Raw genomic sequence first — 19,335 nt, forward strand, 5'->3', positions numbered from 1 at the left:
AACCTATACTGCCAATATAGGGATCTAGAAGGGTTCGATTCCCTATATACGCTAGCATGTTTTGGTCAATTTTGACGGTGATTCCACCTTTTTTCGGTGTGGGGATTACACACTGGATTTCATGATGCTCACATGATGTTTTTTGGTTAAGGCTAAAGTTCCCAAAGAAAGAATGAGGTCAGCCTCAACGAATGCATATAGTGAAATAAACGATACCAAAGGTGTTAGGATAGCATAATCAAGAGGTGAGCTAGACTTAAGTAATTACACTAGGTTATTCTTGGTCATTGCACAATAAAACCCATGAGAGTCTTAAACTATATCCTAGGTATGACTAGTGATTGCACTAGTATATGAATGAATGAAAATGAAGTACGTATGAATGAATGAAGCAGACTCTATGTTTGCTAAAGAAGGCTCCCTAGTTTAGGTCCCATATGTTGAGTCCTCATTTTGGGAAGTCCTAATGTCAAGTCAATGATTCCAAGGTCTCATGGCATATGAAAGAATGATGTGAACTACGTGATATGATATGTGCAATACGTTATGTGCTGCTTGCAAAAGTTTAAGTATGGTGATGCATGTTACTCTCATGGAATGACTATCCTAATCCAAATTTGGCAAGTCCACTGACTTTCTTAATCAAAATTTGGCAAGTCCACTGACTTGACTTTCCATAAATCATATCGTTAGGACAGATCTCTTCTTAATTATGCATGTCCTTGGTGTGTGCTTGCATATACCCATACTTAGTAAACGTGTGTACTAATCCCATACAACTATCTACTTTTAGGTGCAGGTGCAGCTGGACGTTAGAGCTTACAGGTCGACGTTTAAGCTATCCAGACGTGGAGCATTCATTCAGATTTGGTATGCCCTCATTCTTTCGAGGAATCTTGCCCATTATATTCTAACTTATATATAGGTTTGAGTTAGTGGAGTTTGTTCCACTAGCGTTTCATTCTCATCTTATTTTAGACATAGTATTGGTGCCATTTTGGCAAGTATACACTTAATGCAGTATGAAACTATTTCTTTCATATGATGATCTTAATATTAGATGGTTGACTGTGAATGTTTATGAGTTTATGTAAAATGTTTTATATGAATGTTAAGTAACAAAATATTCAAATTTTCCGCTAAAATTAACCTCGATGAAGTAACGATGACGTATGCAGGCTTGTATGCAACCTCGGAGGTCAACGGCGCCGGTCTCGTTTGGGGTCTAGACTCCGGTCGTGAAAAAGTTAGTATCAGAGCCTTAGGTTGAATTCCGAGGATAATATGTTCACATCAACCACATCGATTAGTTTTTAAGTCATGGTAGTGAAGTTCACCACTATCCTAATGTAGAGACTGCATGATGCGTAGGAAAATTCCCTTTTTCTGATATTATCGTGCCTTCTCTAATGTCTAATTTATTGGTGTTAAGAGTGTATCTAACATAAACTCTTGAGATTCAGAAAGATGAATACAAGGAGAAAAGCAGGCGGAGAGATTGGAGAAATCAAGTTCCTCCCCAGTCTCCATTTGCTGGAATGGAGATGCATGTTAACCAAACTGGGTTGACAGATGGAGAAGTGAGGACAACCTTGGTAGATATGGCCCAAGCCATTACTTTACAAGCTCAGGCTATGACAGCCCAGGCTATGACAGCCTAGGCGGAGCAACAAGGTGTTCCAAGGGAAAACCCACTTGCTAGTGATATACCGTGGTTTCACGGAATTTTTAATGCTTTTTTATTAAGTTTAGTGTGTGTCCAAAAGTATTTTAGTATTAATTTTTATGTAAGTTTCTCTTTATTTGCACGAAATCTGTGTAAAGATGAACGCGGAAGTTTTTGAGCAAGAAATGCAGAAAAGTACCACCTACGGAGCTGGTGACGGACCGTCATGCCTGTGACGGTCCGTAGGTGGCATCGTAGTGAAGCTGCTGAAGGAAGATGGGGAAGTCGGACCAAGTGTGGGGTTACGGAGTGCTTGACGGACCATCGTATCCATGACGCTCCGTCCTACTGGTTCGTCGTGAAGATTAGAGAAGTAGTCCCAATACCTAAATTCAAAGAGTTTAAGTGTTATGGAACAAAGACCCTCGACAGACCGTTGTGCGTGTGACGATCCGCCATACCTACCGTCGAGGGTAATGAAGAGAGCAGCAGAAGAATTTGCAAAGTATGGGACGATGGACTCCATGACAGCCCATCGTGACCACGACGACCTCTCGCGAGTTCCGTCGACCCAGCCGCGTTTTGATAGATTTCCATCAATTAGAGTCCTTCTTTTATTAGGTTTTTGTTTTTTTATAATTAATTCGAAAAACCTCATTTTTGGGGTTAGACTCTTGGTGATTAGACTCTCTTATAGTTAGACTCTTGGTGATTAGACTCTCTTATAGTTAGATTCTTGGTTATTAGACACCTTTATGTTAGATTCTTTGGGGAGGAGATTATTTTGATTATTACACTTTGGTTTATTAAACTTTTCTCTGGAGTTGATTGTTGATGATTTTGTCGATTAATCAAGTAAATTTCTTGATTTTATTCGTTCTCATTGAAGTAAGTGCATGAATTCTTATATTACATATTTGAATATTGTGATTATGACTCTGGGTAACTAAACTCCATAACTAGGGTTGTGGGAACCATATGCGAATAATGCGGTAAAAGCTAACTAAAATAACAATTCTAGAATAGTGTCTTGCATGTATTGATAATTCTTTCGCTTAGAAGTCTTTTTAACGGATGGCCAACGTTAGAACTCGCCTTAATGCTACTTGCCGGACCAAGGAGGTATATAATAGGGAAAAAATTATCAACATAGATTTAGTGTATACTATATAATAGGCTAGTATTGATTGGTACGAGGTAATAACTTAGTCAAATATCGAATACAATGCTTAATATGAGGTAAAGGTAAGGTTTAGTATAGCAACACAAGTAGCCGGACAAAGGTGCGGAGTGAAATTTTCTAGATGCCGGACCAAGGATTTAGAAATACATAACTTATCACTTTGCATGCAAGATACTAGGAAAGAATTGTTATAGTTAGAATCATCAAGTTAGAAACCTGTGTGGAACACGTAAACCCTAGTTTCTTTTATTAACTGATTAAACTCCAACATTTGAATCTGTTAGTTTTCTACTTTGATTTAGCTAATTATTTTCATATATTTAGGAATAAAATCCCCCCTTTTTATTGTCTTTGTTTCCCTAGGAAATGATTGACTAAATAATAGTAATAATAGATTGAAGTTAAGTCTGAACTACTTTCCTCGTGGGAACGATCCCAACCTCATTAGTTGGGTTCTTTACTTGATACGACCGATTTACTTCTTATTTGAGAAGTAAGTTTGAGCGTATCAAATTTTGGCGCCGCTGCCATGGAAAGTAGCTTTTAGATTAACTAAAACTTATTACTAAAATTTAGTCAATATTTTCTTAATGTTACTTTGTTTATTGTTTTTGATTCTTGCAGAACTATCTTCCTTGTATGCCAAATACACGGAGAGGGAAGCGAACCCTTGTTTCCCTACGATCACGAATTAGAGCGTACACTATGCAATATGAATCGAAACTTGGGTATTAATGATGATGATCCAAACCAGAACATCCCAGCTCCGGTTGATGTTCATGGTCAGTTGTTACCCGATGCTCCGGGTGAAAACCAACAGAGGGGACAAAATCCCGCTCCATGGCCCCAAGAATACTACAGAGGCTATGACAATATAGCAAACTCCGATGGGCCACTTGTCTTGCCCCCGCTACTACCAGGCCACACCTTTGTGGTAACTAGTAGCCTGATGCAAATGCTCAATGCCAGAGGTTTTTTTTAGGGCTAGCTTCTAAGGATCCACATGCCCATATAACTAAAGTAAGGGCAGTGTGTAGAAGTTGTGTAGGGAGGCCTGACTTGGACTTGGATGCAATAGGGATAAGCGTGTTTCCTCTATCACTGGTGGGAGGGGCTGCTATTTGGTTCACGTAGATCCCTTATAACTCAATTTTCACTTGGAACCAACTAAGGGACGTTTTCTTAGCACGCTACTACCCGGTCTCCAAGAAACTAAACCACAAAGACAGAGTGAACAACTTTGTGGCACTACCAGGAGAGTCAGTTAGTAGTTCTTGGGATAGATTCACCTTGTTTTTGAGAAGCGTCCCCAATCACCGCATAGATGATGAGTCACTTAAGAAATACTTCTATCGGGGGAAGGATGATAATAATAAAGCGGTGTTGGATACTATAGCGGGTGGTTCTTATTGGGAGTGTCCTTATGCTGAGATTGCTGAAAAGTTAGAGAAAATCTCCTGGAACAATAAAGCTTTGAGTATTAGGAAGTCAGATACTGGGAGAAACACCTTCGCAGTGCAATCCACTCACAACCCAACCACAGATGAGATTCGTGAAGAGATGGCTCAGATCAGAACTGAGCTTGGGTTGGTATTAAAACATATCACTGGGGGTGTAGAAAAGATAAATGCAGTTAACTACTTGTCTAAACCACCACCACCACATGATGAATGCTATTATGCGGAGGGTTACTATGCGGTTAATGAGCAGACGGGGGGTTTCCGACCGAGTGCCCAAGGCTCAAATCAGGAGAATTGGCGCAAAGGTCAAGGAAACCAAGGTCAGATCTATGGTAACTATAACCGTGAGTGTCATTATGTACGAGATGGAAACAACAACCGCGACAACAACTTCAACAGGGGTAACTATGGTAACAGAAATGATAGGAATGGGCCCTATGTCCCTCCTCAAAATCGTGAAGTTACTCCTAGGGATGGTGGAGATAGTATGGCGTGAGTTGAGGATATGTTGCGCAAAATGATGAGGAGGTTCGATGCTAATGATGAGCACATTAAAGAGTTAAGGAGTGATTTAGTGGGTTTTGGGTAGAAAGTCGATACACATGCAATATCGATTAAGGAGATTGAGTTGCAAATGTCCCAATTATCTGCGACTGTGAACACACGGATACCGGGCACTCTTCCTAGCAACACTGTCCAAAATCTGAAAAATCACGGACAATGTATGGCAATCACAACTCGGGGTGGTAAGCAGACCATTGACCCACCTATGCCGTCTAAGGAGAAAAAGGTGATAAAAGATAATGATAAGGTGATAGAGGGTAGTGGTGAAGTAGAAGATAACACTGGAAAGATGCTGAAGTGCCTATAAAGGTAACTCCCATGCCTAGACCCCCCCCCCTTTCCTCTGAGATTAGTGAAAAAGACCGATGATGGTAAAATATCGGCGTTTTATAACAATGTTGAAGCAGCTTTCTATTAATGTCCCTTTGGTAGAAGCTCTAGAACAAATGCCCAGTTATGCCAAGTTTATGAAAGATCTGGTTACAAAGAAAAGATCGGTCACTTTCGAGGATGATGATAGAATGCAGCATTGTAGTGCTATTGCTACAAGATCTCTCGTACATAAGAAAGAAGATCCGGGTGCGTTCACTATTCCTTATACAGTCGGGTCATTACATTTTGCGAAAGCATTATGTGATATGGGGGAAAGCATAAATCTCATGCCCCTCTCGATTTACAAGAAGTTGGGTTTGGGTGACCCAAAGCCCACTGCGATGCGGCTACTAATGGTCGATCGAATAGTGAAAAGTCCTATAGGGATACTCCACGATGTGCTAGTAAAAGTGGAGTCTTTCATATTTCCATAAGATTTTCTTATCCTTGATTGTGAAGTCGATATTGAAGTGCCTATTATTCTTGGGAGGCCATTCCTTGCTACGGGTAGAGCCTTAGTTGATATGGAAAAGGGGCAGATGAAATTTCGGTTAAACAATAAAGAAGCGACCTTCAACATTTGTAGCTCCATGAGGCAGAGTGGTGAGCTCCAATCGGTATCTGTTGTATCCTACAAAGAAAAGATGAAGAAGGATTATGACCTAAAAAGTGAAAAACGAGAGTTTATGGTTGGGGATTTGGTGCTTTTAGACAGTTCTAGGTTGCGTTGGCTTCCGGTCAAGCTCAAGTCCAAATGGACTGGCTCTTACTTGATTACCCAATTATTGCCTCATGGAGCAGTTGAGTTAGAAACGAAGGAGGGAGTGCGGTTTAAAGTGAATGGAGAATGAATAAAACCCTATTTTGGGCATACTGAATCAGCAAATGAAGTGATCAAGGCATACCATCTTGATGAAGGCTGAGTAATCAAGTGTCCTCAATCGTGCCGCGACGTTAATTTAGGTGCTTGTTGGGAGGCAACCCTATACTTATAGTTTTTCTTTCTAGTAATGGTAGCATTTTCTACTAATGGGTTTTAAATTTGCAGGCACATCACCAGGAAATTCTGCAGAAAATCACTCTGCAGCAGTGACGGACCCATCGACGAACCGTCACGAACTCGACGGACCGTCGCATGAATCCGTCGTGCCAGGTACGTCTTTAAGTTATTTTCAAAACTAGGGCACACGCGACGGAACTAATGATGGACCGTCGCAGTTGCTACGGACCGTTGTCAGGGAGTCATCGCGTCATTAATAAGCGTACCCAACCCGACCCGGTTGGGAACTTTTAAAAATTTTCAACCTATAAAACCCCCCATTCCTTCATTTGAACGGTTTCTTTCCCTCTTTATCCCATTCCCTCCCTCTTAAACTTCCCACTTCCTGCCTCTCTTTCAATCGATCATTTCCCCAAGTTGCCCAATTCCTAAAATACAGTCTTTATTAGTCGGAGTCTGCTACTGTGGTTCTCTTGTTGATCACCAAGTACCTTCCTCGCTTGTTTTTCTCAAATTCTCAGGTATGTATCTCTTATTTCTACCCATTTACATTGAATTTTTGTTTATCAATTAGTATTAGCCTATTTCTTATTGATGGGTTAATTATTTAATACATATTCTGTCTGACCTAGGTTGAGAATCCTCAAAATTGCCTTGTTAAAACTCTAGAAATAGGTGCTTTAGCATTGCTAGTTTACTAGGTCTTTGGGTTAGACACATGTGGGTTAAAACACTAAAAATTCCAGTTGGGTCATAGGGGATGAATGTTGCATCCCCATCTCTATTACTGAATGACAGAACGAGACCCCGATGACGGACCGTCGTAACCATGACGGACCGTCGTAACCATGACGGACCGTCATAGGGTCCGTCCCAACTTCCCTAACACCACACTGTCCAATTTTCTCCAAGTGTCCTCCAACGGACACATGCTATGGACCGTCGTTTCCACAACGGTCCGTCGTGCACAACCGTTCTGGTTGTCAAAGACCCTATTCTTAAGGGTCTCTCACTTTTTCTAAGTGTCCTCTTATGGACATATACGACGGACCGTCATACCCTCGACGGTCTGTCCTGCACAATCGTTCTGGTCGTTAGAGACCCTGTTCCTAAGGGTCTCCAGCTTTTTCCAAGTGTCCTCTTATGGAAATCTACGACGGACCGTCATAACCTCGACGGTCCGTCCTGCATAACAGTCATGACGGTCAGAGACCCCTCTCCTGAGGGTCTCCATACTTTTTTCCAAGTGTCCTCCTATGGAAATCTACGACGGACCGTCATACCCTCGACGGTCCGTCCTGCATAACCGTCATGACGGTCAGAGACCCATCTCCTAAGGGTCTCCATAATTTTTTCCAAGTGTCCTATGACGGACCATCATACACTTGAAGATCCGTCCTGCACAAACCGTCATGACGGTCAGAGACCCCTCTCCTAAGGGTCCCCATACTTATTCTAAGTGTCCCACGACGGACATCGACGACGGACCGTCATCATCACAACAGTCCGTCCTGCTTATCCGTCATAACTGACAGAGACTTTCCTTCCGGGGTCTCCACATAAACATAGTTTAAGTAAGACATGACGGACCCCATGACGATCCGTCGTACTCACGACGATCCTTCACCTGGTCCGTCGTGTTTCACTGTTACTATAGAAATATCATTACATCTTAACTCTTTAATTTATTTTGTGTCGTTTTGCTTGTCTTGTTTGCTCTTTATAGTACTAATATTGATTCCTTACAGATACTATCTCTAATGGCACCAAAACAAGATTGAGTCTACGCACGTGGGCGATCAAAGTCTGTCGCCCCGTCTGCCCGCTTGGTCATTGGCTCTGATGATGAGCGTGACCCCGAGTACGTGCCCCCAGGCACTTCCACCCCATCCCGAGCTGCACGTGCTGCCAGAGCCATACCCAAAAAGGTGGCGTCCGGCGTAGTCACTGCCTCCCAGTCTGATGAGGATCACACACTAACCGACACACCTTCTGGTCAGCTACTCATGAAGAAGGAGCGTCTGGATCCTTAGGAGTATTGTGGTCGGAGGAAGCCTCTGGATTTGCTGAAGTCCTTGCACCAGCCACAACTGCACAGTCTGCCTCGTTTGATGAGGCTGACAGTTCTGAATCCACACTCGGATCACCGAATCGTGCTCTCACCCTGGTTGCCGACCATCCCAACCAGTGGTGTGTCGATGGGCAGTATCAAGTTTATATTCAGATGCAATGTTTCTGAATGATAAAGGAGTCATGACACAGACCCTTACATTGGAGAGGCGGGTCCTTACAGGAAGTCTCCCGACTATGCCAGAGATCCACAATGTCTTCACCAGACACCGACAGGAGTGGACAGTGCGTTCGTTGGGCCGTTATAGTGAAGAGTTGGTCAGAGAGTTCTACGCCTCCTACGTGGATACTCTCAGATCACAGATTGATACACGGGCTGCAGCCGCCAAACAGGCCCCACTGGAGCATGTCCGAGTACATGCCATTCAGGTTGATATCTCCCTGCCTGCCACCCACTGTTACCTATACGGTGAGGATGTTGATGCCAACCGGACCCCTCTCACTGCCGCGTTTGACTACCGGCGGCATATTGTCAAAGATGGCCAATTCTTGCGTGAGCCATCGCTGCGAGACACCACCAAAAGGTGGATGGCCCTGCACTTGTCTGTTGATAGAGAGGGTGCTGACTGGGTAACCGAGCCGAAGGGAGCCATCAAGAAGGCTAATCTGACCTTCACGGCAAATTTCTTATGGTTGATTGTCCGCCACTGCCTTTCCCCCACAGCCGCTGATAATATAGTCACATGGGATCGTGCAGTTCTGATGGCGGTGATGATAGCCGGGTTTGAGGTGGACTTTGCTTGGCTTCTACAGGCGGTCATGCACGAGAGGGATTTTAACGTCACAACTACTTACCCTTTCCCGTGCATGATATTTTCTTTATGCAGGTCCGCAGGTGTTCCCATCTGGCACATTGATCATCTCAAGACCCCGCTGGGCACTGTTGATTTCGGCCTCATCAGGGATGAGGCCAATGAGTTGGCTCCACGCAGAGGGACCCGTCCAGAGTTGCCTCCACTTGGTGACAATCTGGCTGATACGGTAGCACAGAATCGCACGGCTACGTAGGATGCTTTTGAAACCACTGACACTACCCCCGTCGAGTCTATCCGGGGTAGTAGCACTGCCCCGAGCTCCTGTCGCTGAGAATGTTCTAGCACACAGAGCGGAATATCGTTGAGGTTCATCAGCGGTTGGACGCTTTTGAGTTGCGGGTGCTAGCCCGTCCAACCCCTCAGGTGGATGTGTCGACTCTTTAGGCTGCGGTCGAGAGTCTTCGAGCAGACATTGATATGATCCTAGAGGCTAGGGTGCCTGAGTGTGACGCCCCTTCTACAGATCCCGCTGAGGACACACTGTTGGCGGCCTCATTCGCCACTTCTGATATTCCGCCACCTCCCCCTTTGAGAGCATGCAAAGAGGCGTAGGGATCTAGAGGAGGATGATGCTAGAGCACGAAAGAAGGAGCGCCTTGAGATGGAGGCTGGGAGGAGAGTCTCGCTTGCTGATGAGGAGGCACGTCGGATGAGGGCCGTAGAGTCAGCTGCTGGGTCATCTAGCTCCAGAAATGTGGAGATAGCGGGAGGCACTGCTGATAGTGTTGTTGCTGCTTAGGACACTACTGAGGGTGTCCAGATTAGAGAGGTAGTGGGTTTCGGGGAACCGGACCCACCAGCTTGCTGATCGTCGGCGCTTTGCGCCCCAGGTTTGCTTCACCTACCACTCTCGTATTTCAAATTTTTTTATGCATTGGGGACAATTGCATGTCTTTTTGTTGGGGGTGGGGTAAATGGAAAGTGAGTGCTAGGGTGAATTCTGAGTAGCCTAATTCACTATCCCCTTTTGGGGTTTTCTTGCCTGTGTTCTTTTTCCCCAAGAGACTGATTATTTTTACTGTTGAACCGGCATGTCTATATCTTGTGTACATAGTTTAATTCTGAAGCATGATGGCTAAAATGATATCCTTATGAAATGAAAATGATGCATGACTAGGCATAGTAATTGATAAATGTGTGGCTCTAATCATGACATAGAGATACACCACTGCATCACCCTAAGTCAAATTCGAACTAGGTTTTTGATAATCTGGTAGAGTACTGAGATGTCAAGTGAGTGTGAGGAAGATTTGAATAGTCCACTATTTGTACTGAGCTAGAACTTGCCTGGTTAGTCCTGCTAAAAGTAAGCTGTAATTGACAATTAGGAAAGGATCATAGGCCCTTGTTCAATATAGCCCATTTTTAGCCTAAATAAAAAAAACAAATGAAATTAATCCTTCTTTGATCCAAATATTTGAGCTTAAACTAGACCTTTCTTTTTCACCCCAACTGATCTTTTCTGGAAATAATGTGTTGGCCCTGTTCCCTCCTTGGACATTTGCACCTCATCTTATTCCAAAAGCATAAGTTGAGGGTGGCTAATGCAGTAACCAGCCTTTTTATGGCCCTGACCAAACTTTGGGTATTATGTACTTTTACTCATGGCAAAGCCATGAGTTGAGGGTGGCTATTATGAGGAATGCTCTGGAAAGTGGGGTTGAAAGAACAAAGAGAGAGAAAGAACAAAAGTAGAGTTACTCAAGAATCGGTTGAAAGAAAAGTGAAATAATTAAAAAAAAATATACAATAAATACAAGCAAGAAAAGAAGAGAGTCACTTACACAAATGAAGAAAGAAGGGAAAATAGCAAGGTGAAAGAATATGAGAAATTGGGCGAAATAAAATGATAAAAAGTGGTATGTTTAGACGATATGTCAAGGAGGTCAAAAGTCACTAAAGTATACCTAAATATACCCTACTGACCCTGAGCCTATGTTACAAGATACGAAAGTCCTATCGTGATCCTAAGAGTTGTATAGCAAACTTAAAGTAGTGAAAATAAGGCCAAGCTTATGGCAATATGTATGAATGAGTTGTGAATTTTGTTATGAGAGTGAGTTTTGAAAAGTTATCCTTATACTCAAACTAAAATCATTGTCTGAAACATGAGGATGTTTTTTTGAAGAGAGGACACTAGTTGCAATACCGGAAATATTAGCACCTTGGTGAGAAATTGAAGAGGATAGGTGTTAGTGCATGGTGAGTCGGTGTCATGGTCTGATTCCACATAATTCAAGCCTAATAGTGATAGCATGCATAAGTATGATGAGACTGATCGGGATTGATAGCCAAATGATTGCGAAAGATAAAACATGGATACTATTGTACAAAGATTTTATAGTGAGTCATAGTGCGTCGCTTGAGGAAAAAAACGAAATTAAATTGAGGGTGTTGATATATCGTGGTTTCACGGTATTTTTAATTCTTTTTTCTTATGTTTAGTGTGTGTCCAAAAGTCTTTTTGTATTAATTTTTATGTAAGTTTCTCTTTATTTGCAGGATATCTGTCTAAAGATGAACGCGGAAGTTTTTGAGCAAGAAATACAGAAAAGTACCACCTACGGAGCTTGTGACGGTCCGTCGTCCCTGTGACGGTCCGTAGGTGGCATCGTAGTAAAGCTGCTGAAGGAAGATGGGGAAGTCGGACCAAGTGTGGGGTTACGGAGTGCATGACGGACTGTCGTAGCCATCAGGGTCCGTCCTGCTGGTTTGTCATGAAGATCAGAGAAGTAGTCCTATTACCCAAATTCCAAGAGTTTAAGAGTTATGGAACGGAGACCCTCGACGGGCCGTTGTGCCTGTGAGGATCCGTCATACCTGCCGTCGAGGGTAATGAAGAGAGCAGCAGATGAAGTTGCAAAGTATGGGACGACGAAGTCAATGACGGCCCGTCGTGACCACGACGACCTGTCGCGAGGTCCGTCGACCCAGCCGCGTTTTGATAGATTTCCAGCAATTAGAGTCCTTTTATTAGGTTTTTGTTTTTTATAAATAGTTCGAAAAATCTCATTTTAGGGGTTAGACTCTTGGTGATTAGACTCTCTTATAGTTAGACTCTTGGTGATTAGACTCTCTTATAGTTAGATTCTTGGTTATTAGACACCTTTATGTTAGATTCTTTGGGGAGGAGATTATTTTGATTATTACACTTTGGTTTATTACACTTTTCTCTGGAGTTGATTGTTGGTGATTTTGTCGATTAATCAAGTAAATTTCTGGATTTTATTCTTTTTTCTCATTGAAGTAAGTGCATGAATTCTTATATTACATATTTGAATATTGTGATTATGACTATGGGTAACTAAACTCCATAACTCGAGTTGTTGGAACCATAGGCGAATAATGAGGTAAAACCTAACTAAAATAACAATTCTAAATTAGTGTCTTGCATATATTCATAATTCTTTCGCTTAGAAGTCTTTTTAACGGATGGCCAACGTTAGAACTCATTTTAATGCTACTTGCCTGACCAAGGAGGTATATAATAGGAAAAGAATTATCAACATAGATTTACTGTATACTATCTAATAGGCTAGTATTGATTGGTACGAGGTAATAACATAGTCAAATATCGAATACAATGATTAATATAAGGTAAAGGTAAGGGTTAGTATAGTAACAGACGTAGCCGGACCAAGGTGCGGAAAGAAATTTTCTAGATGCCGGACCAAGGATTTAGAAATACATAACTTATCACTTTGCATGCAAGATACTAGGAAAGAATTATTATAGTTAGAATTATCAAGTTAGAAACATGTGGGGAAAATGTAAACCCTAGACTTTTAACTCGAACATTTGAATCTGTTAGTTGTCTACTTTGATTTAGCTAATTATTTTCATTCATTTAGAAATAAAACCCCCCCTTTTATTGTCTTTGTTTTCCTAGGAAATGATTGACTAAATAATTGTAATAATAGATTGAAGTTATGTATGAACTATTTTCCTCGTGGGAAGGATCCCAACCTCATTAGTCGGGTTCTTTACTTGATACGACCGCATTACTTCTTATTTGAGAAGTAAGTTTGAGCGTATCATCCAGCACCATGGCTAACAGGTTAAGGGACTTCACGAGGATGAATCCTCCCATTTACACTGGATCTAAGATTGTTGAGAATCTCGAGGAGGAGTGTAGGGAAGCTATGCTGCATGCCAGCATGGGCCATTCCAAGCTTATTGTCCATGTCCAATAAGTGGAGGAAAGCAGGAAGAGGAAACATACTAGGGCAGGGAACATGTCAAGGCAAGCTGAGAAGAATTTTTCAAGGAAGAGTAATACTGAAATCAGGGATAAGCCTATGTTTAAGAAGGGACTATCCCACTAAGGGGAGTAAAGTTCATCCAAGGATCGCTATGATAGGGATTCCGAGCCCTGAGTTACGAGAAACGGTGAAGTATATACACCTTAGGAGAGGCCACCTTGTAGGAAGTGTGGCAAACTTCATGGAGGAGAGTGTATGGGGGTCTCTAACGCTTGTTATAGTTGTAGAAAACCGGATTACATGATGAAGACTTGTCCGTATATAAGAGGTCGAGAAAAAAAGAAGGAGAAAGTTTAGCTGAACGGTCCAAGTGATGAGGCTCCAAGGAGGCAACGATTCTTCGCACTCAAATCTAGGGGTGTAGGGAAAGACACCTCTGGTGATGTCTCAGGTGCCTAGCCTAAATTACTTTTTCAGGTGTATGGTTTTATGCACTAGCATGAAGTTAATATGTTGGAGTCATTATGTTGGTTGCTAACGTATGTGACTTATGTGTTTATTTATTTTGTATGATTTGATGAGACTAGTTTAGGAAGGAGTTCCTTAGTCTATTAATGCGAAGCTGCTAGTATGTTTCAAGGATATGCACCAACCTACTAATATATGAATCAGATATTCACCAACAAAAAGCATTGAGTATCTTAGGTATGGATTTTTCTCCACAAGTGTTATGCTACCATACACTATCTAACCAGGGTAGTGAGGTTTAAGTTGCCAAATAAGATAGGGTATAAAGGGGCAGTGCGTGGATCAATCCAACAAAGCCATATAATTTCAAATCTTAAGGCCAACAAGATGTTATCTAAGTGGTTAGATATACTCCTCCTAAGGTTGGTTTTCTTTAAGAAACTCTAAGTTTTAGTGCAATAGTCAACTTGGTGTTGTAAGACCAAGAATAGTATGTTTAATAAGTGCACTATGTGAGTTAAAATGAACTCATGTTAGCATATCATGTTGCTGTTTTTGTATAGCATCGACATGATTTTTTTTGTGTTGCATGAGTTGTGAGGTGCATCAAATTATGTGTAATTGAGAAGGAAGTTACTCAATCTCAAATATGAAGTTTCATATAAGCATGAGTAATATGCATTATCCAGAGTAAGTGTGAAACAGAAATTCAGAAAGAGTAAAGTCTCAAGTATGTTAAGATATTTTCGTAAATTACCCTCTTTATTTTAAAATGATATGTAGTGTCATTCGGGGACGAATGTTCCTAATAGGGGGGGGGGGAATGTAACAACCCTAAAAATGGATATGCTAAGTAATGTTTAATGTGTCTAGAATGCTATGATTAGACCGAGTTCACACAGATTAATGCGCGTAATAACGGACCTCTTAACCCTTGCAACAGCCAAGTCAACTAACTTAGGGAGTTAGTTGAGCTAGGAAAGGTTGGGTCCAGCTATGTAGGGCTTCCAAATATGAAGATTTCCTCGGATGAGTCTTTACCATACATAAAAAGGGGAAATCTTAAGTTTTGAGGGTGTAGGGGGAAAATTATCTTTTTCTAGGCTAAGGGTAGTATCGTAATTATCCTAAATATGTAATTAATTATTTAATTAATAAGGTGGAGGGTCATTTTGGTTAAAGAAGGCCGAAATTGCACTTTTAGCAAAATCTTGCTCCACCCAGGTTCGAACCTAGGTGAAAGCAATGATTTCATTTGTTTTATTTAAATTGGTAGATTAATTAAATAAATTAATAATTAATGGATTATTTAAAAAAAATGGAAAATCAGATTTTAGTTATTCATTATTAATTATTAATTAATTTGACTAAGTCTAGCCAAAAAGTCCAGGTACTAAGGTGACAGTACCTTACACTTCTCTCTTTCACGCCTATCTATCTATCTCTCACGTCTGCCTCTCTCTCAACTTCACGTTTTCTCTCTACTTTACAAAACAAAAAACAAAACAAAAGTTCTTCAAACTTAAAGAACTTACAAATACAAAAGAACAAGCTAATCTAAGAAACGAAATGTTAACGAAATTTCTACTCGGGTAAGGTGTGAGATTTGTTGGTGGACGTGAATTGGTGGTGGGTATTGGGCAGTGTTGAACAATAATTGAAATCAGGTATGGCTTTCTCTCCTGGACTCCTTTCTCCAAGAGAACTTTTTTCCCATGAATTCAACAAATCTTGAAACTAGGGTTGTTCCCATTCTTGTTGGACTCCTTGTCCTTAGTATCCCTTTGATCTCAATGTGAAATAGGTTGAAGATCATGTTGTTGGTATGTTTGCTATATGTGAAAAATGATATGTTTTTATTGTTGAATTTTGTGTGCGAATGTTTGTGTAAATGATGAGGTGTAAAAGTGGTGGAATGCTGCTGGATGTAATGGTAATTCTTGGATGAATATAATCATAAAAAGATTACACTTAGAGATCCACCAAATGATCCACGAAATGCCTTAAGAATTTGTGAATGATGATAAAAAAGAATCTGAAAATAGTGAACAAATTTCCAGCATTTGGTAGGTTGGGTTCGGCCAAACAAAATGGTACAAAATGCAATGAAAAATGAATGTAAAATAAGTGAAATCACTAAGGATTTAACCAAGGATTGAACACAACACATCATTACATGAAAGCTACAAAAAAATCAACAAAAGATTAAGAAAAATTAGATTGAAAGAAACTTAATTTCCAGCCTACTGGAAATTGTAGTCACGGCCAACTTTTTAAAAAATGAACTTCGTTTAAATTTTTTTAAAAAATGTGAGGTCATTGGGGATTGAACCCATGACCTCAACAAATGAAAATTTCATAAAAATTTTTTGAGAAAAGTGCAAGGAAAAATAGATGTTGTGAGTGGGGATTGAACCCACAACCTTTTTAATCGATGAGAGGGTTAGGATAAAAATTAAGGAGAAAAAAAATGTGGAGAGTGGGGATTGAACCCAAAACCTTTTGAATGGACGAGAGAGTTAGGAGAAATAAAGGAGAAAATAAAATGTGGAGAGTGGGGATTGAATCCACAACCTCTTGAATGGATCAGAGAGTTAGGAGAAAAATAAAGGATAAAATAAAATGTGGAGAGTGGGGATTGAACTTAAAACCTATTGAATGGATGAGAGTGTTAGGAGAAAAATAAAGGAGAAAATAAAATGTGGAGAGTGGGTATTGAACACACAACCTCTTTAATGGATGAGAGAGTTAGGAGAAAAATAAAGGAGAAAATAAAATGCGGAGAGTGGGGATTGAACCCACAACCTCGTGAATAGATGAGAGAGTTAGGATAAAAATTAAGGTGAAAATAAATGTTTAGAGTTGGACTGAACCCAAAACCTCTTGGATAAGTGAGAAAGTTAAAAGATAAATTGAAAGAAAAATAATGAGCTTGTGGGGGATTGAACCCACAACCTCCTTGACTTATTCGAAAAAGGAGAGGAGAAAAAAAATGGAAATATTATTGGGTTAATGGGGATTAAACTAGGGTCCCCCAAATCTTAAAAAATGCCATTATCAAGTTTAAAATAAGATTAAGTGTTGTCCAAGGGATTCGAAATCAGGTTCCGTTGCCCAATTCCGTATTTACACATAACTCATACGTAAGTAAATATTTAATGAATGCTGCCTCTATAGATCGAAATTAATATCTTGATATATCTACAAGATGCATAAGTCTTGTACCATATAATCTTGGGTAAACATCAATCACTTAGACAAACTATGAATGAAGCCTCATGGATTGTATGTGTGGACTCATAAGTCTAGCATACATTTAAAACTAAGTGAACCTAAGATGCATGCGATGAAATGATGTAACCCTAGAAGGGTTAAGTAAGAGTGTGAAACACACTTAACGGCCAAGTGCATTGGCATATGATGAAATGAACATTCACGTAAAGAGGTGAGTAATTATGAAAAGCGAATGTGCTAAAGTTAATGAATGAGGTGACAATGTTATAAGAGGTTAATGTGAAAGATGAGAGCTATCTCAAATGATCCTAAGTAAGTGTTACCCAAACGTACTCACCTATGAGAGTGTAAAGTTAATGAAGAGACCAGTCCCTATGAACACTCTAATGAAAGTATTGAAGTTAAGGCATACTTAATACTAATGATGAGATGAGAAATCTTTTAATGAGCTATGATGTTCTCATGCTTGAAGCCCGCTTCCATGATGTATGAGTTGAATGTAATGGAACTTTATACTGAGCACCAATAGGCTAGCTATGAGCGGTGATGCCTTCCTTCGAGAAGGGCGGAGGTTCACGTAACTTTCATGAGATGAGAATGTCCGGCATGCCGGGTATGGGTATCCTTATATCTCCTAGTCTTTGAACCTATACTGCCAATATAGGGATCTAGGAGGGTTCGATTCCTATATACGCTAGCATGTTTCGGTTCAATTTGGCCGGTGATTCCACCTTTTTCGATGTGGGGATTACACAGTGGATTTTATGATGCTCACATGAATTATGTCGGTTAAGGTTAAAGTTCCCAAAGAAAGAATGAGGCCAGCGTCAACGAATGCACATAATGAAATGAACGCTACCAAAGGTGTTAGGATAGGATAATCAAGAGGTGAGCTAGACTCACGTAATGACACTAGATTATTCTTGGTCATTGCACAACAAACCCGATGAGAGTCTTAAACTACATGCTACGTATGACTAGTGATTGCACTAGTATCTGAATGAATGAAAATGAAGTACATATCAATGAATGAAGCAGACTCTGTGTTTGCTAAAGAAGGCTCCCTAGTTTAGGTCCCATATGTTGAGTCCTCATTTTGGGAAGTCCTAATGTCAAGTCAATGATTCCAAGGTCTCATGGCATATGAAAGAATGATGTGAACTACGTGATATGATATGTGCAATACGTTTTGTGCTGCTTGCAAAAGTTTAAGTATGGTGATGCATGTTACTCTCATGGAATGACTATCAAAGGTGCATCATCATACTTATGGTGAGCTTGTATGGACTAAAGCAAGCACCAAGGCAGTGGCACAAGAAGTTTGAATCCTTCATGACCAAGAGTGGATTCTGCAAAGCTGAAAAGGATCCTTGTTGTTACTTCAAGAAATACACTGATTCATATGTCTTTCTACTGTTTTATGTGGATGATATGTTGATTGCATGATCTAGTATGAGGGAGATTAAGAATATGAAGACAAGGTTGTCTGCTTCGTTTGAGATGAAACATTTGGGTCCAGCGAAGCAGATTTTGGGAATGAAGATTTCTCGGGATAGATCTGCTGGCACTTTGAATCTATCTCAGGAGTTGTACATTGAGAAGGTGCTGAGCAGATTCAGGGTTAATGATGCTAAACCCAGGACTACTCCATTGGCAAATCACTTAAAATTGTCAAAGGAGCAGTGACCCAAGACTGCCGAGGAGCATGATCACATGGCACTTGTTCCATATGCTTCAGCAGTTGGGAGTTTTATGTATGCTATGGTCTGCACTAGACCTGATATAGCACATGCAGTGGGAGTTGTTAGCAGGTACATGGCGAACCCCGGGAAAGAGCATTGGAAAGCTGTGAAGTGGCTTCTGAGATATTTGAGAGGTACATCCAGTACTTCACTTTGTTTTGGCAAAGGAAATGTGACTCTACAGGGTTTTGTGGATGATGATCTTGGTTGGGATGTTGACTCGAGCAAGAGTACATCCGGGTACATTTACACCATAGGTGGAACAGCAGTGAGTTGGATGTGCAGGCTTCAGAACTGTGTTTCTCTTTAATCTATTGAAGCTGAGTATGTGGCAATAGCTGAAGCTGGGAAAGAGATGATATGGCTGGCAGATTATCTGGAGGAATTGGGCAAGAAGCAAAGCGAGAAGATTTTTTACTCAAATAGCCAGAGTGCCATACAGTTGGTTAAAAATCTAGTCTATCATTCGAAGACAAAGCACATCAGAAGGCGATACCAT

The sequence above is a fragment of the Solanum pennellii genome, chromosome 8, assembly GCF_001406875.1.
Source record: "Solanum pennellii chromosome 8, SPENNV200".
NCBI lineage: Eukaryota > Viridiplantae > Streptophyta > Magnoliopsida > Solanales > Solanaceae > Solanum > Solanum pennellii.